The following is a 17,119-nucleotide window of genomic DNA, read 5'->3' as shown; positions in this document are numbered from 1 at the left end:
AACTAATGAAATCAAGGGCTTACCGACACCGACGATAGAACGAAAGATGAAGAAACTTGCTAACAATCACGCACTAGGGAGAGATTTGGAGAGGATTAGAGCGTCGTTAAAATGTTTATGTTTTGTAAAAAGTGATTAGAAATTGATTAACGTGTTTTATATAACTCTAAATAAAACCGCGAAAATAACACCCGTCAGACCGGATACTCGGTCGAGTATAGAGTATAATCGGCCAAGTACCGTCTACTCGATCGAGTATTCCACATACTCGACGAGTATTTCTGGGCAGTAAACTGTCTAGGATACACGACACCCCTTACTCGGCCGAGTACATGCTTAGGAAATCTGTAGTATTACACCTACTTCCCTAACTACAGTTGTTTGTTTGCTAAGCCTAGGGTATCTTTATTAGGTATGCGATAAGCCTATCATACCCTAAGAAGCGGCCAATGGAATTCGGAGGCCTTGTTCAAAATATTATATGAAGGTCCCTTTACTCTCTCACAACCAACTAAACTAAAGGGGTAGGTTTTAGATAGTAATTCTCGTTATGTCTTAGACTTGTACGCTTTTTACAGTCTATACCACTAATGTAGAATTACAAATGTTATGACCATCCATAATTAAAGTATAGCTAATCGTCATACATTATACTCCCTCTAATCCACACCATGCTACCCTATGAAACCACTTTTTATGACATACATTAATATGTCAATTTTCTATATAAATTTTTGAAATTTAACTAAATATAACCAAGGTTTATATTTAACAAGTTTGACTTTAAATAGTGTTGTAGTAATTTGGTGTGGATAGGAGGGAGTATGAAATATTGTTTCATGCTTAAAAAAACATCACTTGAATCCATGTAAGATAGTTACATTTATAAAAGCTCGTTTATCCAAAGTACAATTTATGTGAATCTTATTCAATAATGCGGATTTGAAACAAAGGTATTTTATCCAACTTGGGGAGCTGGAAGCACAACAAAGCCATTTTCCGAGACATAAACACAAACACGGTTACAACAATAATCATGAATCACATAAGTATCTCGAGGAATAACAAGGGCTATTACTCCTGGACTCTGATGTTCAATGATGTTCTTTGCTTCTCTACCTTGTTTACCCATTAATTCAGGCCACTCCATCTTTGTTGCAATCACATTCATACATAAATTCAAACTTAGATTTATATATTTCATTCATTCATTTTTATTCCTCTAGTATACAAAAAGAAATATAGTATTTCATATCATCATTAAATCGTAATTACTATACGACGATAATAAAGCACGATCAAACATTGCATAAGAGACCAAGTTAAAGCATATGGAATGAAAAAAAAAAACGTGAAATATACATTCAAATATAATTGTTAAAGGATAAGTGATCCAAAAAAGAATGTTTCAAGTTTATTTGCTTCCTTTATGTAGTGCTTTCAAAACACACTTAAATAATGTGCAGAATTTTTATGTTCTGATGTCTGCAATTACTGTAGAAAAAGATTAAATAATATACATAAATAAATTATTTAAATAAAGGATAATGACTCAACTATTTTCATTAAGCAAGCCTATAATACATTTCAAAGCTTGGTTGATTACCATCAAACCGTTAAATTAGTTGATAATTGAAAACATTCCTTTAAAGTAGTGTTTGGAAATAGGAAATTGATTTCATTTTCATGTCTTCAATTGTACAAATCAAAATGTTTGAATAATTCAATTCCAAATCTAACTTAAAAAATTGACTTGGGTATTACGTAGAATGATTTGACTAAGAATTTAAATTTTTAAATGGTGTTTAGAAACATAGGAAATTTGGTAGAATTGGGCGGAGTGGGTATAGGCCGAGGGCACTGAATGTGTTTTTATTAAAAAAAAAAAATTAACGAAGAATATTTATGATTGAAAAAGAATCAGAAATAAAATTATTGTTACGAAATTTGCATCACTAAAAATATGTAATCACATAGTGATAGAATTCAAATCACTAGTATATGATATGAATTTGAGAAACCAAAATTTTAACCAGGTTGAAATTTGATAAGGATGTAAGTCTAATTCCAATTCCAAAGTCAAAGGTTTTCAATTACGGAATTCAAGTCTAATTTTAGGTTACAAAACATATAATTAAAGTTTTAGAAATACATTATTCATTATCAAATTCATACAATATCGGAGTATTGTGTACTTTTTTTTGCGTTCCTATTTTAGAAGGTTATTTCACATATTTAGAAAAGTCAAAAGAATAGCGAAACGGAGTTTTATAGGTGATAACTGAAATGACACAAGTGGTATATATAGATGCCAAAATCTCATCTCAGACGGTTGAAATGAAGACAAATAAAATGTGAATATTTTATAACAAAAAGTTACCATTAGTTTCTTTTCTCAAAAGTAACAATTTTAGTTATAAAATTTTAACATCAAATGTTCATTTTTTATTACAAAATGATGACATTTTTCTCATTTTAAGTTAAAACTGTCAAGATTGGTTCAAGATGATCATACACCACTACATGATCTTTCACATCTCCCGTTCCAACTTTTGACTATTACTTTACGATCAATTGAAAAACTCAATACCCGTAATAGGGGAATAGAAATCGTGTTGTTAAGATCACAACTATGTAAAACAATATGACTAACCAAAATGTATGAAAATGAAAAGTTAAGTTCTTACGTAAAAAACATATGCAAATCACACATCCAGAGCCGGCAACGTTAGAAATGGCAGAACTTTCGCAAGGTGGATACGTCATTTTTACGTTCTTCAATTATTATGGTTGTTTTTAAGTTATGTAAACTATGAAACGATTTAAATATTATCTTCATTTATATAGCTAGTACACATTAGTAGGTTATTAATTAAGAACAAATCATTCTTATTAACTTTGAAATCTCTTCCTTCTTTGGGTTTAAAAACGAGTTAAAAGGGAAAAAAAGTTAATTTTAAGAAATAAATTATTGATTCAAACAAAATAATCAAAGAGAAGAAATAAATAAAAATAATCCAAGATTTGATTAATCAGTGGCGATATACATAATTAAGTTTTGAATAAACAACAAAAGAATCAAATGATATATTTCCATCACAGGTATGACTTTTTTTTGGTGTAAACCGGGATGTCCACCCCGACAACAGCGTATAATCTCCTCACCGCGGGTGCTCTCACGAAGAGGTAAACGGTTGGCTTAAGAGTTGGCAACATTCCCATGGGCAGGGATCGAACCCCTCACCTCATGGTTAAGGGATGAGGTGAGCAACCACCACTTAAGACCCATTTAGTTATTACTATATGTAATAATGGGACTTGTTTACGGATAAACAGAATATAGACAAATATTCCCTTTTATAACAATATAGGGAAAAAAGTGTCTCATTGCTTGTGTTGAAACAAAAACTTCGATTTTCTGAAATAGTGCTCAAAAATAAAGTATTTGTCGCTTTGGGTTGGTTTTGAAAATATTTTTCAAAATGGTGTCCACATAGTTCGGAAAATTTTAAAAACAGAACACAGAAGAGACACGCCATTCAGAATTTTTAAGGTGAAAACCATAAATGAGAAAAAAAAAAGATATTACGATTCTCTTTCCCTACCAATCTACTATGTTCCCTTTCCTTTATTTCTGCCACACTGCACACCATCCAACACTTTCACCATCAACACCTCCACCATAGCCAATTTGCACCAATATTATGCCACAACCCAATACCTTCACCCTAGCCAATTTCCAATCAAATATAATTCTTTCAATTTTGAAAGGTGGATAAATCTCCAATTTTGTTGGGTATTCATTATATGTGTGGATCACATCATTTTGATTGAATAACAAAGGTTTTTAATTTAATTATAGGTTTTGTTGGTTATTGATTGATTGAATTGGAAAAAATAGGTGGCAGTGGAACGATACCAGAGGTATTTATGATGCTCTCCTCTAACGTTGGGTAGTCGAAAACTCGGAGCCCATAACCTTAATACACCCACCCGTCACCGCAATCAAGCCAAAATCAACCACAGCTACCGCTAGGTTTCACGAATTCATGTCGTTGCGGGCTTGAATGAAAAAAGAAGAGGTGTTCTGATTTGTTATGGAAGTGATCGGAAAATGGAGGTGCGGAGAGTGGAGGGTGTTACATGGTTCAAGTGGATTTGTGCGGAATAGTGGTGAAAAATAGGGTCGTGGCAATCTCGGTGCTATCGCATGTAGTGGCTGAAGTGTGGAGGATGGACGACGGATGAATGATTGAGGAGATCCAATCAAAGAGCAGTAAAGTTTAACAAACACGCTACTGATAATGGCGGGTCTGCTTAATCATAAACGCCATTGAAATGGCGTGTCTCTAATTTTATTTTATTTTTTTTTTACAGTAAAGACGTTGTTCTGAATGGCGTGTCTATGCCGTGTTCTAGGTTAATGATTCCCGAGCCTTTGTGGACACCATTTTAACAAATACTTTCAAAACCAACCCAAAACGACATATATTTATCAATTGAACATTATTTTAAAACATCGTTCACAGAAACATTACTTTAAAATACTATGGAGATCGTAATTACCCCAAGAGGCGGCCAATGGAATTCTGAGGCCTTATTCAAAATATATTATATAAAGGCCTATTTACTCTCTCACAACCAATTAAACTAAGGGGGTAGGTTTTAGATAGTAATTCTCGTTACGGCTTAGACTTGTACGCTTTGTAGAGTTTGTATAACTAATGTAGAATTACAAATGATATGTACCATCTATTGTTAAAGTATAGCTAATCGTCATACATTATACTCCCTCTGATCCACACCAAACTACTCATTTGATTTTTCACGGTCTACAGGATGACACTTAGACCATGTTTTTCTTTATTTATATATTACTTTTTTGTGTCGAAATTATAATTTTTTGAAACCTCTTTTTATAACACACGTAAATATGTCAATTTTATATATAAATTCTTAAAATTTAACTAAATATAATCAAGGTCTATATTTAACAAGTTTGACTTTAAATAGTGTTGTAATTTGGTGTAGAAAGGAGGGAGTATGAAATATTGTTTCTTGCTAAAAAAAACATAACTTGAATCCATGTAAGATAGTTTCATTTATAAAAGCTTGTTTATCCAAAGTACAATGTATGTGAATCTTATTCAATATTGCGGATTTGTAACAAAGGTATTTTATCCAACTTGAGGAGCTGGAGGCACAACAATGCCATTTTCCGAGACATAAACCCAAACACGATTACAACAATAATCATGAATCACATAAGTATCTCGAGGAATGACAAGGGCTGTTACTCCTGGACTCTGATGTTCAATGATGTTCTTTGCTTCTCTACCTTGTTTACCCACTAATTCAGGCCACTCCATCTTTGCTGCAGTCACATTGATGCATAAATTCAAACTTAGATTTATATATTTAATTCATTCATTTTTATTCCTCTAGTATACAAAAAGAAATATACAATTTCATATCATCGTGAAATTATGATTACATAGTTGCATTTGGTTATTAAAAAATCTTTCAAAAAAGTTAGATTTGTAATAAAGCACGATCAAACATTGCTTAAGAGACCACGTTAAAGCATATGGAATGAAAAAAAAAGAACGACGTGAAATAGACATTCAAATATAATTGTTGAAGGATAAGTGATCCAAAAAAGAATGTTTCAAGTTTATTTGCTTCCTTTATGAAGTGCTTTCAAAATACATATAAATAATGTGCAGAATTTTTATGTTCTGACGTCTGCAATTGCTGTAGAAAAGGTTAAAAAATATACATAAATAAATTATTTAAATAAAGGAAAATGGCTCAACTATTTTCATTAACCAAGCCTAAAATACATTTCAAAGCTTGGTTTAATACCATCAAACCGTTAAATTTGTTGATAATTGAAAACATTCCTTTAAAGTAGTGTTTGAAAATGGGGAATTGATTTCATTTTCATGTTTTCAATTGTACAAAAGAAAATGTTTGAATAATTCAATTCAAAATCCAACTTAAAAAATAGACTTGGGTATTACGTAGAATGATTCAACTAAGAATTTCGATTTTTCAATGGTGTTTAGAAAGATAGGGAATTTCGTAGAATTGGGCGGGGTGGGAATAGGCCGGGGGCACTGAACGTGTTTTTATTAAAAAAATATTACAAACAAAAATTTTAACGAAGAATATTTATGATTGAAAAAACAATCATAAATAAAATTATTGCTACGAAATTTGCATCACTAAAAATACGTAATCAGATAGTGATAGAATTCAAATCACTAGTATATGATATGAATTTGAGAGACCAAAATTTTAACCAGGTTGAAATTGGATAAGGATGTAAGTCTAATTCCAATTCCAAAGTCAAAGGTTTACAATTACGGAATTCAAGTCTAATTTTAGGTTCCCAAACATACAATTAAAGTTTGAGAAATACATTATTCATTATCAAATTCATACAATACCCTAGTACTATGTACTCCCTCTTTTCTTTTTTTTTTGTGCGTTCATCCTACTTTAGAAGGTTTTTTCACATATTTAGAAAAGTCAAAAGAATAACGAAACGGAGTTTTATAGGTGATAACTGAAATGACACAAGTGGTATATATAGATGCCAAAATCTCATCTCAGACGGTTGAAATGAAGACAAATAAAATGTGAATATTTTCTAACAAAAAGTTCCCATTAGTTTCTTTTCTCAAAAGTAACAATTTTAGTTATAAATTTTAACATCAAATGTTCATTTTTTATTACAAAATGATGAAATTTTTCTCATCTTAAGTTAAAACTGTCAAAACTTGTTCAAGATGATCATACACCACTGCATGATCTTTCACATCTCCCGTTCAAACTTTTGACTATTACTTTATGATCAATTGAAAAAATCAAGACCCGGAATAGGGGAATAGAAATCATGTTGTTAAGATCACAATTGTGTAAAACAATATGACTAACCAAAATGTATGAAAATGAAAAGTTAAGTTCTTACGCAAGCAACATTTGCCAATCACACATCCAGAGCCGACAACGTTAGAAATGGCAGAACTTTCACAAGGTGGATACGTCATTTTTACGTTCTTCAATTATTATGGTTGTTTTTAAGTAATGTAAACTATGAAACGATTTAAATATTGTCCTCATTTATATAGCTAGTACACATTCGTAGGTTATTAATTAACAACAAATCATTCTTATTAAGTTTGAAATCTCTTCCTTCTTTGGTTTTAAAAAAAGAGTTAAAAAAGAAAAAAAGTTAATTTTAAGAAATAAATTATTGATTCAATCAAAATAATCAAAGAGAAGAAATAAATAAAAATAATCCAAGATTTGATTAATCAGTGGAGATACATAATTAATTTATGATTAAAACACAAAAGAATCAAATGATATATTTCCATCATAGGTTTGATTTTTTTTTTTGTGTAAAGAGGGGTGTCTTTTTGGTGTAAACCGGGGTGTCCACCGTCGACAACAATGTATAATCCTCTCACCGTGCGTGCTCTCATGAAGAGGTAAACGGCTGATCTAAGTGTTGGCTACATTCCCATGGGCAGGGATCGAACCCCTCACCTCATAGTTAAGGGATGAGGTGAGCAACCACCACACAAGACCCATTTAGTTATTACTATATTTAATAACAGGACTTGTTTCCTAACAAAGAGAATATAGACAAATATTCCCTTTTAAAATAATATTGGGAAAAAAGTGTCTCATTGCTTGTGTTGAAACAAAAACATCGATTTTCTGAAATACTGCTCAAAAATAAAGTATGTCGCTTTTTGTTGGTTTTGAAAAAAAATTTGTCAAACTGGTGTTACATAATATCGTAAAATTTTAAAAACAGAACACAGAAGAGACACGCCATTTGGAATGTTTAAGGTGAAAACCATAAATGAGGAAAAAAAAAAAGATATTACGTTTCTCTTTCCCTACCAATGTACCATGTTCTCTTTCCTTTATTTCTGCCACATTGCACACCACCCAACACTTTCACCATCAACACCTTCACCATAGCCAATTTGCACCACTATTACGCCACAACCTAACCTTAACCATAGCCAATTTCTAATCAAATATAATTCTTTCCATTTTGAAAGGTGGGTAGATCTAGGCTATTCATTATATGTGTGGATCACATCATTTTGATTAAATGATAAAGGTATCTAATTTAATTATGGGTTTGTTGGTTATTGATTGATTGAATTGAAAAAAAATAGGTGGCAGTGGAATGATACCAGAGGTATTGATGCTGCTCTCCTCTAAAGTTGGGTGGTCGAAAACTCAAAAAGCATAACCTTAATACACCCACCCGTCACCGCAATTAGGCCAAAATCAACCACAACTACCGCTGGGTTTCACGAATTCATATCGTTGCGAGCTTGAATGAAAAGGGCCAAGGTGTTTGTTTGTTGTCGAAGTGACCGGAAAACGGAGGTACGGAGAGTGGAGGATGTTGTTTAGTTCTGGCGGATTTGTGTGGAATGGTGGTGAGAAATAGGTCGTGGCAATCTCGGCGCTATGGCATGCAGTGGCTGAAGTGTGGAGGATGGACGATGGACGATGGATGAATTATTGAGGAGATCTAATCAAAGAGGAGTAAAGTTTAAAAAACACGCCGCTGATAATGGCGGGTCTCCTTAGTCATATACGCCATTGCAAATAAATGGTGTGTCTCCATTTAATTTTATTTTTTTATAATGTTATTTTAGTTTTACAGTAAACACGGCATTCCGAATGCCATGTCTATGCCGTATTCCAGGTTAAGAGTTTTCGAGCCTACGTGGACACCATTTTGACAAATACTTTCAAAACCAATCCAAAACGACAAATATTTTATTTTTGAACGTTATTTTAAAAAATCGTTCACAAAAACAATACCTTAAAGTACTATTGGAGATCATTATTACCCCAAGAGGCGGCCAATGGAATTCGGAGGCCTTGTTCAAAATATTATTTTATGGTTCCTTATCATAAGTGTCTTATAATTTTTCTAGTCATTTAAATGCAAACGTAATATTTAAGGCGTTCAGTATTTGGTGCACATAGTTTCCTATTATCAATATCGAGTACTAAAAATTTAGTAACTTGCTGAACTAAAACACATAAATATTATAACATTATAATTCATTTAGTATATATAACAGGATTAAATTATTCCTCTATTTTTCCTTTGTGCTCCGCTTTTTAGTGATAGAAAAATGAAAAATAAGACAAATGAAGGAGTGTAACTGAATTATAGATAGTAAAATGTTCGTAATAAGTATCTTTATTTTTTGAAAAAAAAAATCAGGGTAAATAAATAGCTTGTATGAAAATAACCACAACAAAGTTAAAAAATGGTAATTATAGATAATATTTACAAGTTAAACTAATGATTACATTTTTTTTAGGGAAAAGCATCATATATTAATTAACTGATACCAACAGAGTCCAATCTAACAAGAGGATATATGCACCCGAGTACCGTCCCAACCCAAAACTGCGTCGAGTAAGACAATGGTAATAGTTGAGCCAAATCATGTGCCACAGCATTCCAGTCTCTACGAATGAAATTAAAAGTAAAACAATTAAAAGTATTAGCTAATTCAAAGACGACTTTTCCAACTCTACCAAAGTAATTTGCTGGAAAATTCTCCGATTTAAGCATGGTAATCAAGGTCATCGAATCTGATTTCAACACCACATTATTAAGGCCCATCTGCTTTACTGTTCTAAGGCTGAACTCGGCTGCCTTACCTTCAGTTATCTACGGGCTCCACATATCCCGAACTTGCTTGACTCCCACTAGTTCCACCTTCCCCATGTGGTTCCGCACCACCATTCTAAGGCCGCTGCCCATCTCCCCAAAGACCATAGCAATGACACTTAGCTTCTATTCTCCGTTTGCAGGTGGTTGCCAAGACGCTCTATCCTCGCTCGTCTCTTTCCTCTCAAATCCACGCATAGGCTGCACCTTCACCGTGAATTTCAGAAACCAAGTGCTTATTCCATACCCATCCGAGACTCACCCGATCTTCATTATGGTACGCTTCATTCCGGCCTTTCCAACAGGCCCACACCACACCCATGTGCTTGAAACATCATCGCCCTGCAATCTCCTTAAAGCATTATCCACCCTATCCACCATTGTTCAACCAGCCCCCACCTCAAGAATCTCATTTTTCATTCCTGCAACTTCCCAAAACCTATGGGCAAAAAAAATTCCACTAAAGCATGAGACTCATTCTCGAGTCTCTAAAGCAACGTTGTCAAGTCGGATCCCCTCTCTTGCGGGCGCTCCAAATAAAGTTTTTGATTTTTAGAGGTAATTCAAGTCGCCAAATCCGTGAACACATCTTAGACCTTTAACTTGGGGTACTTCCACTTTGCTCGAGCTCATTTCGATCACGAATGAAGTGATATCCCGATTTAACCGTATAAGTTCCACTCGAGTGTTATTCCAGACTCAATTTGTCCCAATCAAGAGTCAAACACAAAGGAATTCGGAGTATTTCCCAAACCTTGAACTCATATAAAAGTTGCCGAAGTAGGTCTTCGTTCCATGTATTTGGTTCATTCACAAACCAATTGGAAATAACATTGTTTTCCAGCCCACTAATAGCAGAGATTAAATAAGACGACGACACCGAAATGTTCCATTGATCCTGCCAAAATCTAAATTTGCGGCCGTCCCCAATACGCCATCTAGTTCCCTTTCAAAATACCGAGAATGCATCCATGAGGCTCCTCCACACAAAAAACGGGGGACGCAAGAGAAATGCATCTAAAATTACCATATTAGTGTAGCCAAAAAAAGGAAAAGAAGTGTAAGTCTTGAGAATCAAGCATTAGATCTCCATAAATTTTCCAATTTTCCTTGACTTAGTTTACTACCACTAGTCCAACATCATTTTTAATGAAAACTGCTTGCATCAAATCAGTCTTAATTCTTTTTTTTTCTCCAGATGAGTCCCTTCGCCAACTTGACCCCGGTTCTGAGATCCGAATTGAATGGTCTCCGGGCCATCCCTGATTACCCTCCTTACACTTGTGAACTACCGTAAATAAAAAATTTGTGCCATGCATGATTGACTATCTTCAGTAAGAACTCTAAATTGTTTATCCAACTAGCGTTAGAAATGAATGATATTGTTCTAGACTAACAAACACGTGGATCTTTCAAAGATGGTTATATAACGTGAAATACCATATACACACAACATTAACAGACAAGAGTACATGGAGAATGTTCATCTGAATTTTGATGGTGGAATGTTTGTTCATGCTGGAACGAATTGATAATTCTATGTTATTTTGAGGCTGGAATCCTGGAATGAAATGTCGCAGTGAATTATGCGTATAATATATCAGCAGCTGCAGGAACATGCTGAAGATAATTTCATAAAAGAAAAAAAATACTCCCTTCGATCCAGACCAAAGGTAACACTTAATATAAATGGGCGAACCAAACTAAAGGTAACATTCCTTATTTGGCCCACAACATTACCAAGTTGTCCTTATACCCATTTGATATTTACACAAAATGTCATTACACCTACAAACCCACAATCACATGGTCCACCTATGTTTTTCCTCTTTACCCTTACTTTTTCCACCTTTTCTTATACTTCATTTTTCCTAAGTTATCTTTGGTCTGGATTATAATGAGTAACAGAAAGTAAGACAACGGTTGTCAACAAAACTGTTGTCAATAATTTAAAATTTGACAACGGTTTATAAAACCCGTTGTCATATTTTTCCCAGAAGTTCTAAACTTGCCGCCATACAAAATAAGACAAAAGTTTTGTAATCATCGTCATATTTTTCGAACAACGGTTTGTTTGAAAATAAAACCCGTTGTCGATTTTTTCTACCAGTGCTAATCTTGTCACTGTTACAAAATAATACCATGGTTTTATAATTGTTGTCATGTTTGTTTAATAACGGTTTGTTTGAAAGTGAAAACGGTTGTCAATCTTTTTCCTACCAGTGCTACTTTTGGCGCCATTACAAAAAAAAAAAAAAAAAAAAAAAAAAAGACAACAGTTCTGAAAAACGTTGTCAACTAGTTAGGACTACGGTTTTTCTTTCAACCGTTGTAAAATTATCGACAATGGTTCCGTGAAATGTGTAACCGTTGTCCACCTTTTTTTTATTTTTTTATTTTTTGCAAAAATTTGTCCTTTCATTTCAAATGTGAAAGGAAATTACATTTTGCAAAAGCAATAGCCACTAGAGAATAGACTAGGAAAGGTCCAATAATGGAGAAGCTAACTATTTAAACCATAAACCAAGTGGTGTTAGTCTAGTGGTAGCCGGGTTAAACCTTGAATCTTGCAGAAATGCAGGAGTTGAGAGGTCACGGGTTCCACTATCAGTTGGGGCGATGACCACTTGGACACTACAGCCTCCGAAGGGGGTGGCTTACATGGTCCATGTGGTGGTGCGGGAATGCATGGGCCCGGGGGATTCAAACCCCTCATCATAAAAAAAAAACACTATTTAAACCATAAAGAATTGAAGCTTGATCAAAGCTAGAGGATCTCATCAACAACCTGATAGCAACAAGGTACTTAACTCTACGAACAATAGCAGCATCACTGGTCGAAAGTTGCTTAAAAATCCTAGCATGTCGCTCCTGCCAGAGTTGATAAACAACAGTCGCTAATGATATGTGAAACCAATCATTTTTCCACCTATCATTTCTTGAACAGGCTAAAGTAGTGGCCAGTTCCTGATGAAGATATTTACAAGCACGGTTTATGCCCATCCAGGTCAGAGTATCAGACTAAGCAGCAACTGATAAAGGAAATTGAAAAAAAAATATGATCATGAATCTTCTTCTACTGCTCACAATGGACACAACGATTAACAAACTAGAACCCCCTGCTTTTGATGTTATCAATTGTTGCCAACTGGTGTTGAGCTGCTAAAGAGCATATAATCCTAGTACTAGGGATAATGCCAGAACAAGCTAATCCCTTGGTCCATGGAACTGCAGAAGGAGCAGCTCTCAAAACTTTATACACTACACCTGGCAGAAGAACAGATCCCTTAGCCCAACTATGTAGAAGATCTTTAGAGGCCTGAACACTACCAGTCAGTGCAATGAATCTATCTCTAGGATTGAGAATGCCTTTAAAACTAGTGGAAAAACGATCCTTACTATCAATAGCCCAAATGTCTTGATGCTTAAGAGTGTAGCTTGACACGGCTATCGCAACCCTATCAAAGATAAAACCTAACGGTCTCAACTAAAATGTAGCAGAGGCAGTCAAGTATCGAATCCACAGGGAGGAAATGCAATTATAGCTGTCTATTCTAATCCTATGGTAACAATTGGGGGTTGTTTAAATTTTGGTTTCTAAACTACGAGAATTAAAGGGAAGAGAAATAAAGTGAGGGGCAATTAAGCAATAAAATACGATTAAACTATCAAGAAGAGAGGGACATGTCGGGATTTCGGTTCACTACGGTAGTCCTGTGACTCAGCGGTGAATGACTCAGACGAACTGATGTGAGACGGATGTTAGAAGGTCCTTTCGGTCCACTTCCTACCCTAAAATACCACTAACTTAACTTTCGTCCTCATTAGGGTAGTCTACTGTTTATAGCAGGCCTATTTAGTCCAATCTTTCGATCCAGGATTAATTGTAGCCAATTTAATGGGTGACATAGAAGCGTGCACTCAACTAGGTCGGGAATTACAGTTAAATTGCTATAGTGACAGGGTCTCACTACTACAAAACTTGTGATGGACATCAGACTTTTTGCTATATGGACATCGAATACACAACCGATGTAGAGTTTGGTCATGTCCATTGTGGATTAATGGACATCGGATTTTAAACCGATGTCCATTAAAATTTGCACATCGGATTTTTAGGAAACCCGATGTCTATTTGATCAATGGACATCGTATTTTTTGGAAAACCGATGTCTATTTGATCAATGGACATCGGATTTTTTGGAAAACCGATGTCTATTTGATCAATGGACATCAGTTTTTTGCAAAAATCCGATGTCTATCATTTTTATTTTTTATAAAAAAAAATATTACGTTGTTGCCCATATTAGTCGTACACATGATGACAATGCAAAACGATTCCATAATCAACAAAAAATATCTGTATACAATCAATCGGTTATCCAAAGCTAATTGTAGTGAATGCCAATGAGAAGGAAAACACGTAAAATGTGGCACTGAACAAGGTCCTAAACTTGTAGTGAATGCCAAAAAATTGCTAGCTGATGTCCTACAGTATAAATTCCAAAAGAGCAATACCAGCCCATTGAGCTCGTCTCTACCCTGCTAGTTTCGACAGTCTTGGACTTCGGAACTTTTTTCTTGATTTGCCTCCTTGGCAAAGAGTTCTTCATTCCTATGAAGAACAACAAGGCCCCAAAGAGCGCCACATTATGCAGAAAATTTAGAAGTCGAGTATTTTAGTTATTTCCCACCAGTCCACAATGGCTAAATAATTGTATACAGAAACTTATATGAGATGAGACGGTTTTGGCCATTAGACTATAACTAAAAAAGGAACACAAAGAGTAAGGCCGGTCTCACCATGTGAGACCGTTTCTGACCTGCATACCCGCAAGAACTCGTGCAACAAATGATCGGAGAACTCGGTTGAGCTGGATGATAGTTATAGAACTCGTAGAGGAAAGGTGTCGCACATAACAGGTGAAGAAGCTACATTGCAAACATATTGGAATACGGAGAATGATTAAAAGCAAATCACCGGCATTCAAACAAATTGCCCGTCAATGAAAAGAGCAAGGAGAGTGATTAAAACGGATAGCAGAACTAACCAAAAGATATGCTAAAACTGCTGCCAAATACGAAAAGAACGCCCCCAATTCCTTTAATAGCAGTTGAAGTTGCAACAAGTTGCTTAATCTGGAAATATACCACGTCAAAATAAAGGAAAATAAGAGTCGGGTTCTCAAAATCACATCCTATCTTCCTACATGATATTTACAACGCCAGAAGGGGAAATATAAGCTACCTGAATTTCTGGAAAGTTCACCCCAAGTTTTGAACCTAAAAGTTCCCTGAAATAACTGACTTTTGGAGCCAATTCCGTTGCGGTTGGCCCGCCATCCACTCCGAATTCATTGAACCTAAAAGTTCCCTGAAATGACTGACTTTTGGAGCCAATTCCGTTGCAGTTGGTCTGCCATCCACTCCGAATTCATTGAACCTATGGAAAGTGACACTCTGTTTCAAATTTATTGTCCCTTTTGACTTTGATGGTCAAGCGAAGCCAACTTTAAACATTACAATCTCCAAATACAGGTAAAGATACAATGTAAAATATGTTGATTTTGATTTGTCAAAACCAACATTTTTCATATTACGGGGTTTTTAAACATATTAAAGTGGGTACTATGCGAAATGCATGTAAATCATACAACTATCAAAATCAAATGTAGAGTAAGGAGGATATAAATGCCCATGAAGGAATTAATACTCAGCAAAAGAACGACACTTAAAAAGAATCTGAAATCTTTGGAAACAGTTAAAGATGAGACACTTCAACCAGAAGGTAAGCGTAGAGAGCAATAACCAAGTAGAGTAAACCATCTCGCGAAGTTATCACAGACGAGAAAAAGGTTCCTCAATTTTTTTTACCAAGACAAGTCACATCTCATAAGCACTAGAGTATGAAGGCAGTAACTAACTATTTACCTGTAACAGAAAAATAGTAAAATCGAGCAGAAAGACCTTCATGTTTTCTACAGTGGTGACTGGAAACACTATATTTCTTTCTTTAAACAACTAATTTTCCTATAATCGGTAAGGATTTCTCAGCGTTTCAGAGTATTAAGTTTTCTTAAGTATGGAACCCCTTCACAAAACACTATATTGTAGTATTGTACACTAAGCTATTAACAGCCTAACATAAGAAATATCGATAAACCATTACACTACAAACTTAATTTACACAGATAAGTTTCTGGTCAATTACACATTTGATGCCTTGTTCTTAGCCGCACAAACAAACATTACACCCATTTGATGCAACAAAACTAGTATTAATAACATCAAAACATCAAAAGTAAAAAACAATACAATTTAATTGATAAAAGATAATAAATTAGATGATGAAAGTGCCACAAATCGGTATGCAGTGGAGGCGAGGCTGTTGGCGTGTATATGAAATTAGATGATGAAACTCGTACTTAAATTAACCAAGAACACTTCAAATCTTTACTTTATAACAACAACATCCATTATAATTTATCAACATATTAAATTAGAGAAATCAAAATACAACTCTAACCCTAAATTGATAAATTGGGGAAAAGTGGAAATCTGGAAAGAAACTCAAACCTGGTGAGCAATTAGCAGTGGCCGACGGTGAGGAGAGGCTGCGGCGAAGAGAGGGCGGTGGACGGCGGAGAAGAGGCTGTTGGCGGTGAGTATTGTGAGAGAACAAGTGATTTGGTTTGGGATTATGTTTTTGTCATGAAATCGTAATGTCATTGAATTGGGTGTGTGGCTGTGTGCTTTACTTTAAAAAACTTATTTGGCGTGTCCCTATAAAACGGGGTTGAGGACAGGGTTGGTATCCGGAGGGAGGGAGAGTGAGTACAGGGTTTTGGGGGTTAGGGTTTGGGAGTGAGAGTGAGAGAGATGATTTGGGGAAGAATGTATGTAGTCGAAATTATAAGTGATGGCGGTATGGCAAATACTTTTGCCGCCTATAATTTTTACTTTAGATGCACATCGGTTAAATGCAATGTCCCATGTCCATGACTTTTATATGGACATGGGTTTTATTAAATATCACATGTCCTTTAAAATCAGAAATAATGGACATGTGTTTTTTTAACGCAACCGATGTACATATAATTATATGCACATCCGTTTTTTGCAAACAACCGATGTGCATGTTATGTACATCGGTTTTCCAGATAATCCGATGTCCATGGACTGATGTCCATAACGAGTTTTGTAGTAGTGTCTCTTAACCAATTCGTCCAATTCATTCACTACGTCGTCATTTTTCTACCGCAGATTCCCTAATCCCAACATGAAGGGGGGTTTAGCTACTCATGTTCGTAATTAAACTAACAGCAAATAAAATTCCAGCAGAGAACATAATGAATAAATGATAAAACGTAATAATGAAGATTAGGG

General features: G+C 34.9%; 1 long non-coding RNA gene across 1 annotated transcript; it reads right to left on the bottom strand.

Annotated features, from left to right (window-relative positions):
* Positions 1-14,600: 14,600 nt before the first annotated feature.
* Positions 14,601-16,590, bottom strand: LOC141594381 (uncharacterized). Its single transcript, XR_012522162.1, has 4 exons — positions 16,310-16,590; positions 14,982-15,176; positions 14,785-14,872; positions 14,601-14,665 (listed from the first exon to the last, which is right to left on the bottom strand). It is a non-coding gene; the product is annotated as an uncharacterized LOC141594381 (long non-coding RNA).
* Positions 16,591-17,119: the final 529 nt, after the last annotated feature.

Source organism: Silene latifolia, chromosome 8 (assembly GCF_048544455.1).
Source record: "Silene latifolia isolate original U9 population chromosome 8, ASM4854445v1, whole genome shotgun sequence".
Classification (NCBI taxonomy): Eukaryota; Viridiplantae; Streptophyta; class Magnoliopsida; order Caryophyllales; family Caryophyllaceae; genus Silene; species Silene latifolia.
Note: the sequence above shows the minus strand (reverse complement) of the source record. Positions and strands in the feature narration are given on the sequence as shown.